This window comes from Brassica oleracea, chromosome C5, assembly GCF_000695525.1.
Source record: "Brassica oleracea var. oleracea cultivar TO1000 chromosome C5, BOL, whole genome shotgun sequence".
Classification (NCBI taxonomy): domain Eukaryota; kingdom Viridiplantae; phylum Streptophyta; class Magnoliopsida; order Brassicales; family Brassicaceae; genus Brassica; species Brassica oleracea.
In genome coordinates this window covers 31621284-31631066 of record NC_027752.1, presented here as the reverse complement: position 1 = coordinate 31631066, position 9783 = coordinate 31621284, and the positions used below count along the sequence as shown (strand labels likewise).

At 39.8% G+C, this 9783-nt stretch overlaps 1 pseudogene; it reads left to right on the top strand.

Annotated features, from left to right (window-relative positions):
* Positions 1-8252: 8252 nt before the first annotated feature.
* Positions 8253-9501, top strand: LOC106344996 (annotated as a pseudogene).
* Positions 9502-9783: the final 282 nt, after the last annotated feature.

Below are 9783 nucleotides of genomic sequence, written 5' to 3'. Positions count from 1 at the left end.
AGCTTCAGTAGATTTCAACGCGGCCTCGGCTTGTTTCAATGCCTCTTGCGATTCAGCCATGCCCCTTGTCGAACGCTCAATCTCTGATCCGCAGTCGCTGAGCATCCCGTCAATCAGGGATACAAACTATACATGAAATAAGGGTCAGGATAATCGTAGAACAAGGTGGCTTATGCAGAAAATAGTGAAAACAAACCTTGGCACGATGTCGCGACAAAGGTCCCGAGGGCTCCCCTTCCGCGCCAGCGGTACATCTCCTCTTCTTGACGGTCTCGGTCGTAGCGCCAGTCCTCTTGCGACTTTTGGTCAAAGAAGCAGCACTGGACGCGGGAAGCCCTAGGACGATCTCCTTCCTATCCAAAGGCAGAGGCATTAACTCCATCGCCTTCTCCTCCTTAGGAGCTGGGACTGGTGTGGTCGAAGAACCCGAGGGTTGAGCCGAGACGTCCTGAACTTGAACAGGAACCATGGCCGATTCTACGAGGGGCGTGGCATCACCAGGGGACTTGTTTCCTCCAGCCGAGGTCGACATCACAGGCGAAGAAAGGATAGCTGGCACCTCAGGCTGAATCCAACCCCCTTCCTTCTCGGCACTGCGTCTGGACAGTCTCTCTTTGAAAGAAAGAAACCCGGCGAAGAAGGTTGGAGTAGCTTCATGCATGGCCAGAGTCGGAAGTGCCGAGTTGGCCTCCACCATCTCGACGTCGGAGCTTTTCTTAGCCGGCGAGCTCAACCATCACGTCGGACATCTCGCCGGCGAACTGAACCGACGTGTGGTTATACTCGCCCGGCGAGCTCAACCATCACGCCGTCAGCTCGCCGGCGAGCTGAACCGTCGTGTGGTTGCACTCGCCCGGCGAGCTCAACCATCGCGCCGGTCAGCTCGCCGGCGATCTGAACCGTCGTGTGGTTGTGCTCGCCGGTGAGTTTGGCCATCACGCGAGTCGGCTCGCCCGGCGAGCTCGACCTGATCCCGGCCTGTCCGACTTACTTCGACTCCCGTATCTTCCGTATAGCTGTGATATCCAATCTTCGGGACCATATACTCCTCGTTTCTTTTTGATTAAAGTTATTCTCAAAGTTTTATGACTAAAACCGAGAGATCGTATAAACGCCAAAAGGCCTAAGAATGGTCCGCAAGGATCCAAACTGGTCTAGAGGCCCATATACGCTCTTATAAGGGATTCGAGCCCATAAAAGTTATGACGGTTTGTCCTAACTCGCAGAAATATGATATGCTAAGTTTCCAAAGATAAATGTAAAGATTCGAGGATAACTATCAAGATCGACGAAAAATGGAATATTCCCAAAAGAGATAGACTTGGGCCCGAAGGCGAAGGATGGGCCACCGACCTAGAGCGACTATATAAGGAGAGCAGGAGCAGAAGGAAAGGGGACCGGAGAATTTAGACTTAGAGAACTCTTGCTAGCTTAGAGAACTTAGGGCTTAGGTGGTTAGACTAGCACGACAGGGCTTAAGACGTCTTGGCCGCCTCTTGTCCTGTTGTTCCGATAGTTAGAATATCTCTACTCCTCTCGGAGAAATCTTGTATTCATACTATTCAATAAAACGCCTCTGAGCGATTATCTATCTTTTTATCGTTCTAAAGTGATGAAGTAGAGAATCCTGACTTTCATGGAAGAACGGGTTCACTCGGTTTTCCTCCATTATTATTTATTATAATCGACGGTGTGAATTTCGGTTCCCACAAAACGCAAGGCTTTTTCATTGGGTTTTCCTTCGTATGGGGAAAACAAAAGTCAGAGGAATAAAAATAAGAGTTCTGTAAAAGGCACCGATGATGGTTTGGAGGGGTCCAAAAACCCCCCAGAAATCATCTGTGAAGACAATCAGTTGGAACTGTCGAGGGATATGGAACGACCTCATAGTTCGACGCCTTACGGAGATGTGTCAAGCATCACCCAAGACTTGTGTTTCTTTCTGAGATGAAGAACAGAAGGCTGCTGTTGCAAAACATTCAGGCCGACTTAGGATTTGATCAGTTTTTTACTGTTGAGCCACTTGGACTCAGCGGAGGTTTAGCTTTATTTTTTATGAATGAATTTCAAGTTAATGTTTTATTTTCGAATAACCGTATGATTGACATTGAGGCAGTCATTGATGGAATAAAAGTCTATATGATGTTTGTTTATTGGAATCCTTTACTAGAAAGACGAGATCAAGTTTGGGAACGTCTTACGCGTTTCTCAACAACAACAACTGGACTTTGGTTCATGATAGGAGATTTTAATGAAATTACAGGTCACAATGAGAAAGAAGGAGGGAGACAACGTCCTGATAGTTCTTTCCTACCCTTTAAGCAGATGCTTAATCACTGTGAGATACTAGAGTTTCCTTTCACGGGGGACATGCTCTCATGGGTAAGGAAGAGAGCAGGAAGAAAAACTATTCGATGTTGCTTAGACAGAGCAGTAGGAAATGCAGATTGGCATGAGAAGTTTCCCCACTCGACTATGAAGTATATGAGGTTATGGAGATCAGACCATTGTCGGATTCTTGCAGACATACTCATAAAAACAATAAAGAGATAAAAAAAAAATTCAAGTTTGATAAAAGATGGCTGGATAATGAGGAGCTAAGGCAAGTCATTCTTGAGGGATGGAAATCTCCTGATCTCCCTCCCAATGCGACTATTATGGAACCTATTTCTAGCTGCCGAAAAGCCTTGAGCGAATGGAGGAAACAACATAATGGTAACTCGGCGAAATTAGTGGAGGAGCTTAAAGAAAAAGTGGAGGGTTTGTACGCAGATGATAATGCTACAACTGAGGAAATTGCAGCAGTGTTGAAGGAACTCTCTGATGCTCTTAGAGTAGAAGAAATGTTCTGGAAACAGGAAACAGAAGAGTCGAGTGTTTTGGCTTAGAGAAGGTGACAGAAATACAAAAAAAATTTCATGCCTTAACAAAGCAAAGAAGAGCAAGGAATAAAATCACACAGCCCCTAGATGCAAATGGAAATATAGTTGAGGATGAATAAGGATTAGTAGCCATTGCTACTAGCTACTTTAGACAGATCTTTGAATCATCTAACCCAGATGACATTGAAGAGGCGCTAGCTCAAGTTCCTACGACGATCACAGGGGCAATGAATGAGAACCTTACAGCTCCGGTCTCCGAATGGGAGGTTAAATCAGCGCTTTTTGCTATGCATCCAGAAAAGACCCCAGGACCAGATGGGATGACTGCACTTTTCTATAAGAAATTCTGGGATATAGTAAAGGAGGATTTAACTCTTATACTTAATAAATTCCTTTTTGAGGGGACAGTGGCGAATGGACTGAATGATACGAATATATGTCTCATCCCAAAGACAACAAAGCCTAACGAAATGGCTCAATTTAGACCCATTAGCTTGTGTAACGTCAGCTAGAAGATAATCTCTAAGGTCTTATGCCAGAGATTAAAGAAAGTGCTACCAGACTTGATATCGGAAACCCAGTCAGCTTTTGTTGCTGGAAGACAGATTTCAGACAACATTATGATTGCTCAAGAAATGTTCCACGCTCAGAGAACTAAACCAAGTGGACACAATAAAATGATGGCCATTAAGACGGACATGAGCAAATCATATGAAAAGATGGAATGGTAGTTTATTGAAGCTGTCATGCTTAAGATGGGTTTTCAGAAACATGGATCATCTGGATAATGCGATGGATTACGTCGGTGAAATATAAAGTACTCATGAATGGACAGCCACGAGGAAATATTGTTCCTGGTAGAGGCTTATGTCAAGGAGATCCTTTGTCTCCTTTCATTTTTATTCTATGCATGGAAACGCTCGCTAGCCTTCTCAATCATGCAGAGAACCAAGGGAAGATAACGGGGATGCGCGTCACACGCGCGTGTCCTTCGGTATCCCACCTTCTCTTTGCTGATGATAGCCTTTTCTTCTGTAAGGCGGAGCCCCGTGAATGTGAAGAAGTAATGGAATTAGTCAGGAAATATGGTAAAGCATCAGGTCAATGTATCAACTTTGATAAATCGTTCTTACTCTTGGGTAAGCGGATTAATGCAACTATTAGGTAAGAGATAAAAGATGCATCTGGAATACAAAACGAAAGAGGAATGAGAACTTACTTAGGTATCCCCGGAAGACATAAGTGGTTCCAAGTGCAAACTTTTTGCATTTCTCAAGGATAAGTTGATGCATAGAGTGAATGGATGGATAGGTAGATGGCTCTCGAAAAGAGGGAACAAAGTGTTGATTAAATCCATTCAGCTAGCTCTTCCGACTTATGTTATGTCTACTTTCCTGCTCCCATTGGAGATATGTGAAAACCTAGCAAGTGCCATTGCTCAATTCTAGTGGAGTTCAAATTCACCAAAAAGAGGAATACACTGGGTGAAATGGGAAAGTCTTTTTACCAAGAGAGGAGGGTGGGATTGGTTTCCATATGATCCATGTGTTCAATCTGGCACTATTGGCAAAACAATTATGGAGGCTAGTTCAGTTTCCTGACTCTTTGGTTGCCTGGGTCTTGAGGGGAAGATACTATAGATTGAGTTCACCACTAAGAGTAAATTCTGCTAGCAGCTCATCCTATGTGTGGACTAGCATTTCTGCTGCAAGGAAGTTGTTATTAGTGGGAATCAGAAAGAAGATTCATTCAGGTTGTGAAGTCAAGGTGTGGGAGGATCTGTGGATTCCAACGACCCCTGCGAGACAAGCTATCTCTGTAACGCCAGTTATGCATCCTAATATGAGAGTCAATGATCTCATTAATCAGGTATTGAAGGATTGGGATGTTGGTCTATTGGAGAACTATGCCAATCTTGATGACACACCACTTATAAGGAGTTTGGCCATAAACTAAACTCATCGCGTGATACATTATGCTGGAACTACACAAGGAATGGCCAATACACGGTTAAATCTAGGTATTGGGTGGCTCAGAATTTATTAAAGACAGAGGAAGAGAAGGAAGTCTTGGAGCCGAGTATCATTAAGCTTCAAGCCTTTGCTTGGAAGTTAAATGCACCTAAGAAGATATGTCATCTTATATGGAAATTGTTAACTGGTCATGTGGTAGTAACGAGGAACTTAGCAAGACGAAATATGAGGTGTGATAACTACTGCCCAAGATGTGGAGAACTAGAAGAATCTGTAACCCAATCCGAATGTTCGCCAGCTCTACAAGTTTGGTCCTTATCATCAACTCCAACAAGCCCAGATATATTTCCAGTACCAAGCATCTACACAAATATGGATTATCTATTGGAGAACTATGTCAATCTTGGTGACATACCACTCATAAGGAGTTTGGCCATAAGCTCAACTCATCGCTGTGATACATTCTACTGGAACTACACAAGGAATGACCAATACACGGTTAAATCTGGATATTGGGTGGCTCAGAATTGGTCTATTGGAGAACTATGTCAACCTTGATGACATCATAAGGAGTTTGGCCATAAGCTCAACTCATCCCCGTGATACATTCTGCTAGAACTACATAAAGAATGACCAATACACGGTTAAATCTGGATATTAGGTGGCTCAGAATTTATTAATTAACTCGATGCAAATCAGCCTTGCATTCGGAAGTAGAAGCACTGCGGTGGACAATGAAGAATATGCTTCAACATTCAACATGCCAGAGCTTTGGGACAGACTAGGAGCTAATTGTAATGATAGAGGAACTTCATGCTTGACCAAGTTTTGCGACAGAATTAGAAAGGATACAGATATGCTTTCCGGACTTCAACATCATTCATGTCCACGAGCGCGCAATCAGATTTCAGACTTTGTAACTAAGACTGCTAGATCCTTCCATAAGGAGTTACATTTTATTGATTATTCTATTCCGGTCTGGTTACCCAAACCACCTCAAGTTTGAGCAATAGAATGACCTTTTGACGTTGAAAAAAAAAATTAAAACTATTTAGGGAACACATGGCTTAGAGAACCTACAGTGGCTCAATTCTGGACAAGTTTTTAGAGATAAATATTAATATAAAACACAAAACTACAAAAGAGACAACAAATAAGTAAAGAGACTTTATTCTATATTGCCCTACTACCTCATATGTTTATTCTAACATATCCCTTCATAAATCTAATTTTTTTTTTATTTTTTTTTTTTACCAAAACCAAGTAAAAGACACAATAGGGTTTAATGAATTTGATAATTTACACACCCAACTAGAAGATAAACAGACTGCCCACCAGAACCCAGTCAAAACGGATCCTATCCTATTTATTTATTAAAAAGTTGAAAACCACAATACAAAAACAAAATCTCTTCCCCTTTTTCGTTATCTTCTTCCTTCTTCAAATTCAACTTTCAAATCCCAGTTTAGAAAACTCTCTCAATAATATTTCCTTCTCCAATTCATTCCTTCTTCAATCTCATTCACATTGTTTGATTCGCTTGTCTTCTCCTTTCTCGTTTTAGAATATATTATTTTTACTTCAAAATTCCTTTAAAAAATATTTTTTTTACTTCAATAAATAGAGACTTGTTTCATTTGATTTGGACTCAGACATCATCTCTTCGCACTATAATTTTTCTCTTAGTCTACAACAAACTCTTGTTTTTATATTTTTCTTCTTATTCAAGTGAAATGGATCCCAACAATAACCCTTATAACACCCAAAGTTTTACTAATTATCCTTTTAACTATCCAAATCTTAATAACTATCAATTTCAAAATAGTCTTCTAGCCAACCCCAACATTTACCAAATTATGGTTATCAACCAAATTTCTTCATGCCATCAGCGGTTCCAAACTATCCTTCAAATTACGGATCGATGATGTCACATTCATCTCAAACACCTTCTTATTTTTCTACTCCAAAAGGTAATGAAATTGTTCCAAATGTTAGAGCAACTGAATTTCCTAAATTTTCTACACAAATGACTCTTGCTGGTATGAGCAGTCTTTACGAAGTCACTCCAAATACAGAAGATTCAACCTCTACTCGCCGGAGAGAAATGGAGGACTGCGCAAAATTTGGTGTTACTGAACGGATGGATTAAATATGGATTAGACTGTATTGTTGGCAGAAACCAAAAAGGTGATGCATATTGAGGTAAGATTGTTGAGTATTGTAATGAGCATTTCTCATTTGATCCTCCACGTGATTTGATATCCTGTAGAAATTATTTCAACCACGTAAACAAAATATTGGAGAAATGGATCGGTTCTTACAATAACACTAAGCATATGCAACAAAGCGGGTGGTCGGAGAATGATGTATTAGCAAAAGCACAAGAGTTACATTCAGGTGATAAGAATGGATATTTCAATTTAATGTCAGAATGGGTCGCTGTCTGTTATCAACCACGCTATGGTATCCAGGTAGGAGGAAAGACTGACTCTGGAAGCAGTGGATCTAAGAGAGCCCACGAAAGTGTTGCTAGTAACTCCAACTCTATAGGATTCAGTGCTCGTCCAATACAGAATGATGCAACAAAGAAAAAAAGCTAAAAAGAAAGGTAAATGTGCAGCTTTGGAATTGGTCAATGAAGATTTTATTGAACACAAACAAATCAAGGCGCAAGAGTTGGAACGCTTGGAAAAACTAGCCATGTTGCAAGAGGAGTCAAACCAAAGGCGAAAGGAGGCAACACGAAGGCAAGAAGAGGCAAACCAGTTTATGAAAAAAACGACTCGTACTAAGAAGATAAATATGTGGTTGAAGCTGAGTGAAAAAGAACATCTCAATGATCAGAGCAAAGAGCGGTTCCAAAACGAATTATTTGGAAATAAATTGTGTTCACAAGTGGGTTGTCAATATCATGTCACTCTATGTTTGTTTGTATCATCACTTTATGTTTTAATAATGTTAATTTGTCACGTTCTCTTTTAATAATTTAATATGTATCTTTCACTTTTTATTGGGAGAATCTTATCCTCTAAACACTCAATATGCTTTAATAATGCTGTCAAGTGTCCATAAATTTTTCGTCAATGTGATCCATGACTTTTGGCTTTTCTTAAGACAATCCTATCTTCCAACCAATCAACATACTAATAATATCGTCAAGTGTACGTGACTTTCATCAATCTTATCCTCCTACCATTCACCATGCTTTAATAATGTCGTCAAGTGTACGTGAATTTCATCAATCTTATCCTCCAACCACTCACCATGACTTTCATCAATCTTATCCTCAAATCACTCACCATGCTTTAATAATGTTGAATCCATTTTCCTATAAATGGGGACTCAATCTTTCAGTGATATACCAATACAATAAATCTCAACTTACGAAAACAATCTTTTTGATATCGAAGCTTACAAAAGGCAGTATGAAATTGAAGAGAGGTATATCCTCAACCATTTTAGCGAGCGTCAACAAAAAATAGAACAAGACTATCCATCTAATAGCAAAAGAAGATACTTCAAGAGACATGTAGGTGCAAATCAAAGACTGATTGATGACTATTTTTCCAGTCAACCTACATATGACGATGCAATGTTTCGTCAACGATTACGGATGCGAAAACATGTTTTCCTCTACATCGTTGGGGACTTATCAAGCAATGACGACTATTTCACTCAACGTTTGACGCCAATTATAAAGAAGGTATGTCTCAATTATCAAAATGTACCACGGCCATGCGAATGTTAGCATATGGTGTTGCAGCCGACGTGGTGGATGAATACATCAAAATTAAAGGTACTACAACTTTGGAGTGCTTGCGTAGATTCTGTAAAGAAATCATACAATTGTACGAGCAATTGTATCTTAGAGCCCCAACTCAAGATGACCTGCAGAGAATTTTGCATGTTAGTGAAAACGAGGGTTTCCGGGGATGATTGGGAGTATTGATTGTATGCACTAGGAATAGAAAAATTATCCTACAGCGTGGAAATGACAATTTACTCGGGAAGATAAGAGAACCACCAATGTTATTCTTGAAGCTGTCGCATCCCGTGATCTATGGATCTGAGTCACATTAAATGATATAAACGTTCTGGATCGTTCACCGGTGTTCGATGATGTTGAACATGGAAATACTCTAAGAGTAAACTTCTTTGTGAACCAACATCCGTATAATATGGCGTATTATCTAGCCGACGGTATCAATCCTTCTTATCCCACTTTCATCAAATCAATTAGGCTTCCTCAGAGTGAACTGAACAAGTTATTTGCACAAGTTCAAGAGGGTTGCCAGAAGGACATCGAACGTGCATTTGGAGTCTTGCAGGCTCGGTTTAAAAGCATTCACAAACCAGCTCACATGTGGGACATTTCCGATTTGGATATTATAATGAGATCATATATCATATTGCATAATATGATTGTTGAAGATGAACGAGATACATATGCTCAACACCGGACCGACTATGATCAATCTGAGGCAAGTGGGTTTAATGCACCACAAACATTCTCGACTGTAGTGTTACCTGCATTTGCAAATCATGTACGTGCTAGATCGGAGTTGTGTGATTCCATTGTACATCATGAATTGCAAGTAGATCTAGTCAGACACATATGGGGAAAATTTGGAATGTTCTGTGGTTGAAGAGATTTTTAAGTTTGTGAGTTGAGTTTATTACACTAATTAAACTATGTGTGTTTTATTATTTATGTCGTGTGTTTATTAGTGTATTGTATTATATTTTATTTTCTCGTAATTTTTTATTTTAATAATAACTTTCTTTAATTTTCATTTTAATATTTGATTTGTATATTAAATTTATAAAATCAAAATCAAATTTATGTAAAACATATATTTAGTTCTAAAATATTTTAATTTAATTTCATTCAATAATTGTTAATATGTAATTACAAAAACATATAAGAA